Source organism: Ictidomys tridecemlineatus, chromosome 4 (genome assembly GCF_052094955.1).
Source record: "Ictidomys tridecemlineatus isolate mIctTri1 chromosome 4, mIctTri1.hap1, whole genome shotgun sequence".
Taxonomy (NCBI): domain Eukaryota; kingdom Metazoa; phylum Chordata; class Mammalia; order Rodentia; family Sciuridae; genus Ictidomys; species Ictidomys tridecemlineatus.
Window position 1 is genome coordinate 154,483,877 of NC_135480.1, and position 15,397 is coordinate 154,499,273.

Here is a 15,397-nt window from a genome sequence, read left to right on the forward strand (position 1 = left end):
TCCAGCAAAATTAAGCTTTAGATTTGATGAAGAAATAAAAACCTTCCATGATAAACAAAAGTTTAAAGAATTTACAGCTAGAAAACTGGCACTGTAAAATATCCTTGGCAAAATATTCCATGAAGAGGAAACAAAAAACAATAATGAAAATCAGCAGAGGGAGTTAGTATTCTAAAGGAAAAACTAATCAAAGGAGAAAACAAGTCAAGTTAAATAACAAAAATAAACAAATACAGCTGGGAATACAAACCATGTCTAAAGAATAACCCTGAATGTAAATGGCCTAAATTCACCAATCAAAAGACATAGGCTAGCTAAAGACCCAACAATATGCTGCCTCCAGGAGAATCATCTGATAGAAAAAGATATACACAGGCTGAAGGTGAAAGGTTGGGAAAAATCATCTATGTTCATCAAACAAATTCTTCTCAAGTTCCAGAGTCAAATTGACCACAACACAATAATCTTGGGTGAGTTTAACACACCTCTCTTACCACTAGATAGATCTTCCAAACAAAGTTGAATAAAGAAACTATAGATCTAGGGGGCTGGGGTTATAACTTAGTGGTAGAGTACTTGCCTCCTACTTGTGAGGTACTGGGTTCGATCCTCAGCACCACATAAAAAATAAATAAAACAAATAAAGATATTGTGTTCATCTTTAAAAAAAAGAAAAAGAAACCATAGATCTCAATAATACAATCAATAACTGACATATATGGAATATTTCATTTTTTATCAAGCAAATACACTTTCTTCTTAGCAGCACATGGATCTTTCTCTAAAATAAAGCATATAATATGCCATGAAGCAACTCTTAGCAAATATAAAAAAGCACAGATACTACCCTACGTTTTATCAGATCATAATGGAATGAAATTAGAAATCAATGAAAAAAATAAAAATTACTCCAATACCTAGACACTAGACAATATGCTACTGAATGAACAATGGGTCGCAAAAGACATCAAGAAGATTAAAAAATTCTTAGAGGTAAATGAGAACATGTACAATACATATCAAAATCTCTGAACACTGTGAAAGCAGTACTAAGAGGGGAGTTCATTATATGAGTTTAAAAGATGAAAAAGGTCAACAAATAAATGACCTACCATTATATCTCAAAGCCCTAGAAAAATAAAAAGAAGAACAAATCAACACCAAAAGCAGAAGACAGCAAATAATTAAAATTAGAGCTTAAATCAATGAAATTGAAACAAAATAAACAATTGAAAAAATTGACAAAACAAAAAGGCTTTTTTTGAAAAAAATAAATAAAATTGACAGTCCCTTAGCTATGCTAATGAAGAGAAGGAAAGAGATAATTCAAATTACTAACATACATAATGAAAAACATAATATCACAACAGACACTAAAGAAATACAGAAGATAATTAGAAATTATTTTGAAAACTTGTACTACAATAAAATAGAATATATTAAAACATTGACAAATTTCTTAAGTAATATGATTTGCCCAAATTGTATCAGGATGATATATACAATTTAAATTGACCAATATCAAGTGATAAAATAGAAGACACCATCAGAACCCTACCAACTAAGAAAAGCCCAGGACCAGATGTATACATAGCCGAGTTCTACAAGATTTTTAAAGATGAGCTAATACCAATACTCTTCAATTTATTTCAGGAAATAGAGAAAGAGGAAGCACTTCCAAACTCATTCTATGAGGCCAATATCACCCTGATTCCAAAAACAGGCAAAGACACATCAAAGAAAAAAAAAAAAACTTCAGACCAATATCTCTAGTGAATATAGATGCAAAAATTCTCAATAAAATTCTAGCAAATTGAATACAAAAACATATCAAAAAGATAATAAACCATGATCCAGTGGGATACATCCCAGGGATGCAAAGTTGGTTCAACATATGGAAATCAGTAATGCAATTCATCACATAAACAGACTTATTTAAGAATCATATGATCATCTCCATAGAAACAGAAAAAGCACTTGGCAAAATACAGCACCCCTTTGTGTTCAAAACACTAGAAAAACTAGGGAAAATGGGAACATATCTCAACATCATAAAGACTATCTATGCTAAGCCTCAGGACAACATCATTCTAAATGGAGAAAAATTGAACACATTCTCTCTAAAACCTGGAACAAGACAGGATGCCCTCTTTCATCACATTTGTTTAACATAGTTCTTAAAACACTGGCATGAGCAATTAGAAAGATGAAAGAAATTAAAGTTATACACACAGAAGAAGAAGAACTTAAATTAGCACTATTTGCTGAAGTTATGATTCTATACCTAGAAGACCCTAAAAGTTCCAACAGGAAACTTCTAGAACTGGTAAATAAGTTTAACAAAGTAGCTGAATATAAAATCAACACCCATAAATCAAAAGCATTTCTCTATATCAGTGAAAAATCCTCAGAAAGGGAATAGCATTTACAATAGCCTCAAAAAAAAAATCTTGGGAATCAACTTAATGAAAGAGGTGAAAGATCTATATAATGAAAATTACAGAACCCTAAAGAAAGAAATCAAAGAAGACCTTAAAAGATGGAAAGATCTATCTTGCTTTTAGATAGACATAATTAATATTATCAAAATGACCATATTACAAAAGCACTATACAAATTTAATGCAATTCTGATCAAAATCCCAATGGCATTCCTCATAGAAATATAAAATCAGTCATGAAATTCATCTGGAAAAGTAAGACACCCAGAATTGCTAAAGAAATCCTTAGCAGGAAGAGTGAAGAAGGTGGCGCCACTAAACCAGATCTTAAACTATACTCTAGAGCAATAGTAACAAAAACAGCATGGTATTGCACCAAAACAGACTGATAGACCAATGATACAGAATAGAGGACACAGAGACTAACCCACGAAACCACAATTATCTTATATTATACAAAGGTACCAAGAATATGCATTGGAGAAAAGATAGCTTCTTCAACAAATGGTGCTAGGAAAACTGGAAATCCATATGCAACAAAAATAGATTTTGTGCATCTCTCACCATGCACAAAACTTAACTTGAAAAGGAGAAAGGGCCTAGGAATTAAAAAAGATACCCTGAATCTAATAGAAAAAAATGTATGCCCTAATCCTCATCATGTTGGATTAGGCCCCAACTTACTTAATAAAACTCTTATAGTGCAGGAATTAAAATCAATAAATAAATGGTATGGATTAAAACTAAAAAGTTTCTTCTCAGTGAAATAAACAATCTGTGCAGTGAATAGCGAGTCTACATCTTGGGAGCAAATTTTTACCCCTCACACATGAGATAGAGCAATAATCTCTAAGGTATATAAAGAACTTAAAAAGCTAAGCACCAAAAAAGCAAATAACCCAATTAATAAATGGTCCAAGGACATGAACAGACACTTCTCAGAAGAGAATATACAATCAATTAACAAATATATGAAAAAATGTTCAACATCTCTTGCAATTAGAGAAATGCAAATCAAAACTACTCTAAGATATCATGTCACTCCAGTCTGAATGGCAGCTATTATGAAGACAAACAACAATAAGTATTGGAGAGGATGTAAGGGAAAAGTTACACTCATACACTGCTGGTAGGACTGCAGTGCAGCTAATAATGAAAGCAGTGTGGAGATCCTTGGAAAACTGGGAATGGAACCACCATTTGACCCAGCTATCCCGCTCCTCGGTCTCCCAAAAGACTTAAAAACAGCATTCTACAGGGACACAGCCACATCAATGTTTATAGCAGCATAATCCATAATAGCTAAACTGTGGAACCAACCTAGATGCCCTTCAGTAGATGAATGGATAAAAAAATGTGGCATATATACACAATGGAATATTACTCAACAATTAATGTAATAGATTTAAAAGTATATTCTGAGCCTACAGATAACCTATAAGATTTTAATTCAATCATATACATATATTCCTTTGTAATTATTTTTCTTTGAGGATATCTAGTGTATGCTTCATAGGGTGCTTTGAAATATAAAATGAAAACTTATTTATACTGTTTTTACAAAGGTAAAAAAGGAAACACATTAATATCACTTTTCTGCAACTGGTAAACTATACAGACTGGACTCTTTAACCTCTTAGTGCCTCAGTTTTTCCTTGGGGGTATAATATTTGGATATACATACTTCATTAGGGGTATTGGAAGGTTTTACAAGCTAACAGGCCATATGCTTTTTATGAATAGGCATGCTCAACCAATGAAAATTCAAGTCCCTCTATCCCACATCTCACCTTTTAGACTAAAAGGAAGATTGTAATTTAGATCCTTGAAGATTGCATTTGGAAAATCATTCTTCCTGTATACCTTACAAAACTCTACATTTAGTTAGATGTACTTTTGCTTTAAAGATTTCTATGAATCAGAGACTTTGTAGCAGATAATTTTGAAGAATTCTGTATTGCAAGATGTTGGGATTAGCATGTGTTCAGAGTGTTTTTAATAAGAGGGAAGAAATTAGTCCAACTTTAATATACAGAGTGGTTCTTTATTTGCCTGAAGAAAAAATATGAGAATACAGTTTGCTTTTCCCAAACTCATGTTCTTATTTCTTCTTTCGTATAACTTAATGTTTTTTTAGTTTTTAATCCATCTAGATTAAAACGTATCTAAAAGGATCTTCCTTTGCTTAAAAACAACAACGAAAAGAAACAACCTATCCTCTACTTATTTAGAAAAAAATGGTAAAGAGAATAAAATCATGGCATTTGCAGGTAAATGGATGGTGTTGGAGAAGATTATGCTAAGTGAAGTTAGCCAATCCCCCCAAAAAACAAATGTGAAATGTTTTATTTGCTATAAGGAGGCAGATTCATAGTGGGATAGGGAGAGGAAGCATAAGAGGAATAGATAACTCTAGATACGGCAGAGGGGTGGAAGGGAAAATGAGGGGTCAGGGGATTAGAAATGATGGTGGAACATGATGATCATTATTATCCAAAGTGCATGTATGAAGACACAAATTGGTGTGAATATACTTTGTATATAATAAGAGATATGTACTCTATATGTATAATATGAATTGTAAGGCATTACACTGTCATGATTGAATGTGATGATCATTATTATCCAAAGTACATGTCTGAGGACAGAAATTGGTGTGAGTATAGTTTGTATACAACCAGAAATATGAAAAATTAAGCTCTATATAGGTAATAAGAGTTGTAATGCATTCTGCTGTTATATATAAATAAAAAAAGAAAGAAAAAAGAAATTGAAAAATAAAATAAAACGAATGATATAAAGGTGATGCACTTGGTTCAAAGTATGATCATCCTGCCATAATGCCAGCACATCTGGAGGCTGAGGCAGGTGGATTGCATGTTCAGACAGCCTCAGCAAACTAGCAAGACCCTATCTCAAAAGTAAAATAAAATAAAATATAAAAAGGCCTCGGGATGTGGCTCAGTCATCGTGGGGCACTGGGTCCAATCTCTGGAAAACCCTCCATAAAAAAATACTAACACCCTAATCAGATATGCTTACTAACTTTTTCTGACTTAAAATTAGATATATTTCTCCTGAAACAAGAGACATTCTGTGTGAGAGCCATGGTAGCCAAAATTCTGTCTATCCATTTGGTAATAAAAATGACTTTGAATTCATAATCCTTCAAAATTTGGGGAAATGTGAGGCAGTTTTAAAGGTAGAAAACCAGATCTTTCTCTGCCTATATGGTTTATAATAAACAGTAGTAAATTTGGTCTATTTCCTGTCTTAAGCATATATGTTAAGATTAATTGTAGTACATGGGGAAACAAATATTTTATGCATTTGTGCCTTTAAGTTATCTTGCATCTACACTGTGTATGTTCCCTGAGGAAACTTACCATGATGTAATGAGCCAGAAACAAATTCCATAAGCAAGATAAAATCTTTCCTTTAACCTGTGTTATGTAAAACCACCAAAATTAACTTCAAGAGTTCATGAACTTTTCAGCTGTAATTTATTCTTAAAAAGATAAAAAGTACAGTGTCCTACTCAGATGGTGTAATATATCCAATACATTTAGTAAAATAAGTATTTTTAATGTGAACATTCAGTGCCTAATAAGTACAATGTTCTTGCAGATACTTTATGTACTTCTATTACCTTAGACCTCTACGTAATAAAACACAATTTTCTAATAGCTTCTGAAAAGTTAAGCATATGTTGTTTTACTCAGAGTCTTAAGAAAAGTTGATAAAACTTATAAGTACGTTTTTTATACAAAAGCTTTTTCTGTATTTAGCAGTTTTTGTATTAGGTTATTTTAGGTGTTACATTGGCTGGATTAAAGATACCCAGAAAGCTGTTACGGCATTAATTCTAAGTGTCTTTATGAGGGCATTCACATTAGAAATTGACATTTGTACCAGCTGCATGAGTAAGGAAGATCTGCCCTAATCCAATGTGTGAGAACACCATTAAATCAGATGAGAGGTCAGACAGAAATAGTAGTCTGGGGAAAGGCAAATTTGCTCTCTTTCTTCTGAACAATTCATCTCTTCTTCAACATAAGAACTTCAGATTCTCTAGCTTTTGGATTCCCAAACTTCCACTAGTGACCTCCTAGGTTTCTGGGTTTCCTGCCTCAACCTGGGAATTACTCCACTGATTTCTCTAGTTTTGTGGATTTCTAACTTGAACTAAGCCACACTACAGCCTTCCCTGACTCTGTAGCTTGTAGACAGCCTATTGTATGGCTTCTTAGCCTACTTACACACAAGTATCTTCCAATAAATCTCTTTTCATATATGTATGCCTATATATGTCTTTATCTATATTTATATTTGTATCTGTATGTTTATATGTATATATCTGTCTGCTATTGGTTCTCCCTGAAGAATCCTGACTAACATATTTGGCTTCTGAATACAGACATTGAACTGTTTTTATAATTGCTCAAGCATCTTGATGAACTAAAATAGATACTTATAAATGCGCACAATGGTAATTCAGTAAAATTAATACACTTCAAAATTCAGTGAGCTGAGACCCAGAGAAGTTATATATTTTCCTCTGTTACACAGCTATATGGTGGAAATCCATTATTAAAACTCTGGTGTCACGACTAGTAGATTATGTTTATTCCAATTATACAATTATCACAAATGGAATTGCTGGTAAGGTAATGTTTGTGAAATAAATCCCCTACTATTTACATTTTTAAGTGACATTTACTTTTTAGTTAGTGAGCAATAGTAAAGAATGCTAATCAATGAATTAAAAGAAAGAAAACTTTCATCTCAAAGGAGAAATTATGCCTATTAATACAAAAGTTAGTTTAAAAAGGCTGCTTATGCTTTTTTAAGTAGGTTTACTGAGTGAAATTCTCATGTAAAACAAAGCCAATGACATCTAATGTAGCAAACCTAACTCTCCAACTTTCAACATGCTTCCCCAGTGTATCTATAGGTCAGCAGCATTTCCCAAGGGCAATACCCTGAAGAACAGATCTTTAACACATAGACCTTTCGGGAGACATTCATCTAAACACAGCAGTGATGAAATGATAGAAAAAAAAACTTGATGTTTTAGAAATATTAAGCTACGTTTGTTCATTTTTTTCATATCTGAAAAAAAAATATGTCCTCAGAGAAACATTAGCCATGTACATCAAAAGAAAGAAAAAGTCCTTGTCTCAAAGAGGACAATTTTCATTAATGCCTACAATTCCTTTGTGGAATTACCTCAGAGCTCTGTATCCTTTTTATCTTTTTTCTTTTCACCATTTTCTTTATTTAAGTCAAGCACCATCAACTTTATGAGTAAAGACAAAATATTGTTTCACAGAATTGCATTATTTAAAAAAAAAAAAAGATGTAACTACAGATTGTACAACCGGCCTGAAAATTTTATTGCATGATTTTAAAACGTAGATTTGACTTGCGATACTGTTAAGATGTCTAATAAAATCTGAAAGTTTAGCATTGTTTTTCTACTAATTTTTAATAGTCTTTTATAATGTGAATAATCAAATTATTTATCAACTAGCACAAAACCTGTTCTATTTTCTTCTATTAGAAAAAAATAATATGATAACCGAATAATAAAAATTTTAACTCATCTTGAAAATTAGGAAATTAGCTCTCTGAGTGAGTTTTGTGATGTTTGTATCTTTGTGCTTATGTGTTCATTTGTCGTTGCAGATGAATTTAGATTTGGGGGGCATACATACATATGGATATTCATGAGACAGATCTTATAAAAACTTGCAAATACAGGATAAACTAAGCAAGAGGCAAGAACATAGATTATGGACTTTGAAGTTTTAAAAATATAAAATCCTGTTTCATAATTAACCATTAATAAAATTTTCCCACATTACCTATTCTCATTTTAATGTTTGCTTCCTTCAAAAATCAAATGTTGGAAACTAAATCACCTATAGTACAGCATTGGGAGATAGAACCTAACAGGTCTCAGAGTTCAAGAATAATCAGTGTCACAATAAAGATGAGTCTCTTTCAGAGAGGGTTTGCCTTCTTCTGCACTGGAGGATGTACCATCCATGATGTCATCTTGAAAACAGATACCAGGCTGTTACTAGACATCAAACCTGCCAGCACCTTGATTTTGAACTTTCTTTACAGCCTCCAGAACTCTTATAAATAAATGTTTATGTTTTATAAATTAGTCTCAGGCATTCTGTCATAGCAGCAGCAGCTAATACCCAATACACCACTGTGTTTTTAATTGATTATTTTTAATTATTCCTGTGAAGATTAAATGAAGTATGATTTTAAACCCTGCTACTTTGCTGAATTCATTTATTAGTTCTCGGAACTTTCTAGTAGAGTTTTCTGAGTCTTCGAAATACAGAATCATGTCATCAGCAAATAGTGACAGTTTGAGCTCTTTTTTCCCTATTCCTATCCTTTAATTTGTTTACTTTTTCTGATTTTTCTGGCTAGTGGTGAAAGAGCACATCCCTTTCTTGTTCCAGTTTTTAGAGGGAAGGCTTTCAGTTTTTCTATTTAGAAAGATGTTGGCCTTGGGTTTAGCATATATAGCTTTTAGAATGAAGAGGCATGTTTCTACTAGCCCTAGTATTTCTAGTGTTTTGAGCTTGTATGGATGCTGAATTTTGTCAAATGCTTTTTCCTCATTTATTGAGATAATCATTTGATTTTTGTTTCTAAGCTTGCATCTCTAGGTAAAACCCCACTTGATTGTGGTGCACTATCTTTTTAATATGTTTTTGTATGCAGTTTGCCAGTATCTTACTGGGAATTTTAAATTTTTTATTCTAATTAATTATGTATGACAGCAGAATGCATTGCAATTCTTATTACAAATGCAGAGCACAATTTTTCATCTCTCTGCTTGTATAAAAAATATATGCACACCATTTGTGTCTTTTTCATACATGTACTTAGGGTAGTGATGTCTATCTCATTTCACCATCTTTTTTTACCCACTTATGTTCATCATGGTTTTGGTCTGAAGTTTCCTTTCCTTGAGTCTTTGTCTGGTTTTGGTATCCAGGTGATACTAGCTTCATACAATGTATTTGGAAGAGTTCCTTTCTTTTCTATCGTATGAAATATTTTGAGTAGAATTGGTGTAAGTTCTTTGAAGATCTTGCAGAACTCGGATGAGAATCCATCTGGTCCTCAGCTTTTCTTTGTAGAATTCTGTTGGCATCTTCAATTTTATTCCTTGAAAGTTGATCTGTTTAAATTTTTTTATGTTTCCTTGATTCAATTTGGATAGTTCATATGTCTCCAGAAATCTGTTGATATATTCAAGATTTTCTATTTTATCAGAGTATAGGTTTTTAAAGTAGCTTCTGATTTTCATCTGTATTTCAGTGGTATCCATGGTGATATTTCCTTTTCCATCATGAATTTTTGTAACTTGACTTTTCTGTTTTTCCTTTGTTAGTTTGGCTAAGAGTTTAGAGTTTATCAATTTTATTTACTTTTTCAAAGAACCCACTTTTTGTTTTGTTGATTTTTTAAAATTGTTTTTTATTTTCATTTTATCAATTTCAGATTGGATTTTATTTTTTCTGTTTTTTACTGCTTTGGGTGCTGATTACTTATTTTGCTAAGGTGTTGAGATGTAACCTTAGTTTATTTATATGGTGATTTTTGTTTTTTTAATGAATGAGCTCAATGCAATGAACTTTCCTCTGAGATCTGCCTTCATAGTGTCTCAGAGATTTTGATATGTTGTTTCACTATTCTCATTTACTTCTAAGTATTTTTTTTTTAATTTCATCCTTGATTTCTTCAGCCATGCATTGATTATTCAATATTGTGTTATTTCGTCACCAGGTGTTGGAGTAGTTCCTATTTTTTATTTTATTGTTAATTTCTTATTTTATTCCCTTATGATCTGGTAGAATGCAAAATATTATCTCTCGTTCATTTACTTATTTATTTAATTTTGTATTTGTGATGAGTTGCTCTGTGAACTAACATGTGGTCTATTTAAGGGAATGTTCAATGTGCTGATGAAAAGAAAGGGTATTTATCTATTTATGGATGGAATAGTTTATATATGTGTGTTAAGTCTAAATTATTAATTGTACTTTTAGATCTGGGGCTTCTTTATTTTGTTTTCCACTTGAAAACCTATCAGTTGGAGAGAGAAGTGGGTTGAAGTCACCCAGTATTATTCTGTTGTCTTTATTCTGTTGAGATTATGAAGGTTTTTTTCTTATGTATGTAGATGTTTCATTGCATGGAGAATACACATTTAAGATTGTTATGTTTTGTTGATGTATAGTTACCTTAATGATATAAAATGGCCTTCTTTATCCCTTCTAATTAAATTGAACTTGAAATCAACTTTCTCAGATATGAGGATAGAAACCCCTTCTTGTTTTCAAGATCCATGTGAATGATACTTTTTTTTGCCAACTTTTTACTTTTTAATCTGTGGATGTGTTTACACATGAGATGAGTCTCTTGGAGGCAGCAATTTGTTGGGTCTTATGTTTTAATCCATTCTGCCAGTCTATGTTTTTTGAATGATGGGTTTAGGCTATTTACATTAAATTTTATTATGGGGAAATTATTCTTATTTCCTGTCATTTTATATTATTTGGGGTTTTTAATTTGAATTAGCTGCTTCTTCTTCTTCTTCTTCTTCTTCTTCTTCTTCTTCTTCTCCTTCTCCTTCTCCTTCTCCTTCTCCTTCTCCTTCTCCTTCTCCTTCTCCTTCTCCTTCTCCTTCTCCTTCTCCTTCTCCTTCTCCTTCTCCTTCTCCTTCTCCTTCTTCTTCTTCTTCTTCTTCTTCTTCTTCTCCTTCTTCTTCTTTTTCTTCTTCTTCTTTCTTTCTTTCTTTCTTTCTTTCTTCTTTTTCTTTTCTTTCTTCTTCTTTTTTTTTGATTGCCTATACTCCTAGTGTAGTTCCTCCCTTCTGGATTTCATTTTTATTTTTGATTTCTTCTTTATGAGATATTTTGTTGAGAATGTTTTATAGTGCAGGCTTTTTGATTGTTAACTCTATTAACTTTTGTTTATCAAGGAAAGTTTTTATTTCATTGTCAAATATGAACATTAATCAATTTCATTTCTATGCACCAAAAATATATCAGCTGAAAGAGAAATCAGGAAAACTATCCCTTTTAAAATAGCCTCAAAGAAAAGAAAACAAAAATATTTTGGAATTAACCTAATGAAAGAGGTGAAACAACTCTATAATGAAAGCTACAGAACACTAAAGAAAGAAATTGAAGAAGACCTCAGAAGCCGGAAAGATCTGTCATGTTCTGAAATAGGCAGAATCGATATTACCAAAATGTCCATACTACTCAAAGTACTATACAGATTTAATATAATTCCTATGAAGATTCCAATGATGTTCTCCAAATAAATAGAAAAAGCAATTAAGAAATTCATTTGAAAAAATAAAAGACCCAGAATAGCCAAAGCAATTCTTAGTGTTAAAAGTGATACAGGAGGCATCACAATGGCAGACCTTAAACATTCTTCAGATCTATAGTAACAAAAATGGCATGGTATTGGCACCAAAACAGACATGAAGACCAATGGAACAGAATAGAAGACACAGATACACATCCACATAAATACAATTATTTCCTTCTAGACAAAGGTGCCATAAATGTATATTGAAGAAAAGATAGCCTCTCAACAAATGGTGCTGGGAAAATGGAAATCCATATATAATAGAATGAAATTGAACCCCTGTGTCTCACCCTTCACAAAATTCAACTCTAAGTGGGTCAAGGACCTAGGCCTTAGACCAAAGACTCTGCACTCAGTAGAAAGAAAGTAGGTCCAACTCTCAGACATATTAGCTTGGGAACTGAATAATTTAACAAGACTCTTAAAGTGCAAGAATTAAAATCAAGAATCAATAAATGTGAAGGTTCTGATGGTATTAAATGGAAAAGCTTTTTCACAGCAAAGGAAATAATTAAGAACATGTATAGAGATCCTACAGATTGGGAGAAAATCTTTATCACCAGTACCTCAGATAAGGCAATAATTTTCAGGATATACAAAGAGTTCAAAATAAATAACAAAGAAAAATAAATAATTCAATCAATAATGGTCTAGGGAACTGAACAAACCCATCACAGAAGATGAAATACTAATGGTCAAAAAATATATTAGGGCATACCCATGCCAGAGCCCAGCCCCTGGCCTGGGACTGCCAACCCATGCAGGAGCCCAGGCTCAGGACTGCCCCTGCTGACTTGCAGACCCACACCAAATTCCAGGCCCAAGTTTAGACCTGCCCCCACTGACCTGTGTGGTAGCTGAGGCCCAGGTAACATCCAGGACCAACCTGATGACCTTCAAACTCATGCTGGAGCCCAGGCCACGACCTCCCCTATAGAACCATGAAGGGTCCCAAGCCCAAGTCAGGCCCAAGACCATCCCTGATGACTGGAAAACCCACACCAGAGCCCAGGTGTAGGTCTAGAATAGACCCTGACATCCTGCACAGGAGCCCAGGCCCAGGTCACCAACCCACCCAGGAGTAATGCCAAACCTGCCTCCATCCTGGGACACTGCAGCCATTGCCACAGCCCTCACATAGCAGCCTCCATCTTGGCCTGGAGGCAACTGCATCTCAAAATAGGCACTCCAAAGACATTATAAGGCCTACCCTTTCAGTCCCATCTCTGAAAGTGGTTGCATCCATCTTAAGCAACCCCCACTACTATCTTGAGTTACCTCTGCTATTGCCATCACCACAGTTAGTTACAGTATCATCCATCTTGGGACACCAGCAGGGAACTGGAAGCCTAACACCAAAGGAAAGTAAAGGTGAACTCTAGGGACACTACAAGATAATAAGGTAGAAACTGTCTTACCTCAGATCCACACAGCAAGAAAAGAAGACACATAGACTTTCACGAGCTCTCTATGGGCTGTGTGGACTATTGTGCATAGTCTGACATTAGAAACTTCACCACAGGGATTGACTGCCTGAAGCAGGTGAACTTAACCCTTAAGCTCGGCCAAAGATCCCACACAGCACCTGAGATGGGTATGACCTAAGAAGATACCAATCAACTGCTGACTGCAAGACATCACAAAGCAAGAATTCATCCTTGAAACCTTTTTCTGGCTTTGATGTAACCACTTAAGTAAACCACAGTAAATTTTTTTTCTTTGTCTAATTCAAGAACTCCTGTAGACTAGGTATATCAGGGGCTTTGCCTTTTATAAATATGTTTCTGAGAATTGTTGTTGCTGCAGTCTGGCTGGGCAAAATAACCTGGGGGTGACAAGCAACTTGTGAAGATTGAAACAGCGGGAGCCTCATCATTACAGGACAGAAGAGGTATACCTACCCAGCCAATTACACACAGCTTAACTTAATTAACATCATCTAGATACAGCAGTCAGTCATTAAGGAATCCTCATCATCTTACTGGCTCGATGGCCTTACTTCACAAACCACTCCTCCTAGCAAACTGCCAGGCGCCATCTTGACTTGGTTGTGGCCCTCAACAGTTGTTTTGTTATTCACTAGTTATTTGAGATTTTAAGTTTTAAGGTGGCTTACACTCTCCTGGACAGGAAGAAGAACTCCCACTGAAATCTAGTCATCAACTCTCCGATAATAGACAACATGAAAAAACAATGGAAGAAAGTGCCCCAAACAAACCAAGATACTACAATAAGAGAATTCATTCATAGTGCAGTGGATGAAAAGTCAGAGATGGAGTTCAGAGTGTACATAATTGAAATGATCTGTGAATTAAAGAATGACATAAGACAGCAAATACAGGCAAATTTTGATTATTCCAAAAAAGAGATAAGAGAGAAAATACAGGTAACTGTTGATCACTTCAAAAAGAGATAAGGGAGCAAATACAGGAAGCAAAATATTACTTCAAGTAAGAGATAGTTGTTCTGGAAAAAAATCACAAATCCTTGAAATGAAGAAAACAATGAACCAAATAAAAAACCCAATAGAAAGCATCACCAATAGAGTAGAACACTAGGAAGACAGAATGTCAGATAATGAAAACAAAATATATAATCTTGAAAACAAAGTTCACCACACAGTGAAGATGGTAAGAAACCATAAACAGAATATCCAGGAAATATGGAATAACATCAATATAGCAAATCTAAGATTTACTGGGATAGAGGAAGGCACAGAGATTCAAACCAAAGGGAATGCACAATCTCTTCAATGAAATAATATCAGAAAATTTTCCAACTATGAAGAATGCATTGGAAAATCAAATACAAGAGGCTTACAGGACACCAAATGTACAAAATTACAATGGATCTACACCAAGGCACATTATAATGAAATGCCTAGCATAAAGATTAAGGATAGAATCTTAGTGGTCATATGAGAGAGGAATTAAATTACATATTGGGGAAGATTAATTTGGATCTCAGGAGATTTTTCAACCCAGACCCTCAATGCCAGGAGATTATGAAACAGCATATACCAAGCTCTGAAAGAAACCAGGAATCTTACATCTAACAAAATTAAGCTTCGTATTTGATGGCAAAATAAAACCCTTTCATTATAGATAAAAGTTAAAAGAATTTACAGTGAGAAAATGTGCCTTACAGAGCATTCTCAGAAAATATTCCAGAAGGATGAAATGAAAAAACAATAATAAAAATCTGCAAAGGGAGTAACTACACTAAAAGAAAGGTCAATCAAATGAAAAACAAAGTCAAGTTAAAAACCAAAAATAAGCCAAATGTTCGGAAATACAAATATATTTCAATAATAACCCTGAATGTGAATGGCGTAAAATCATAATTAAAAGGCAAAGACAGACAGATTGGATTTAAAAAAAAAAAAAACAATATGCTGCCTTCAAGGAAGTTATGTCACAGGAAAAGACATCCATCCTCATATCGGATAAAGAGAACTTCAAACTAAAGCTAGTGAAAAGGGATAAAGAAGGACATTTCATTCTGCTTTAGGGGTTCATACATCAACAAGACATAAAA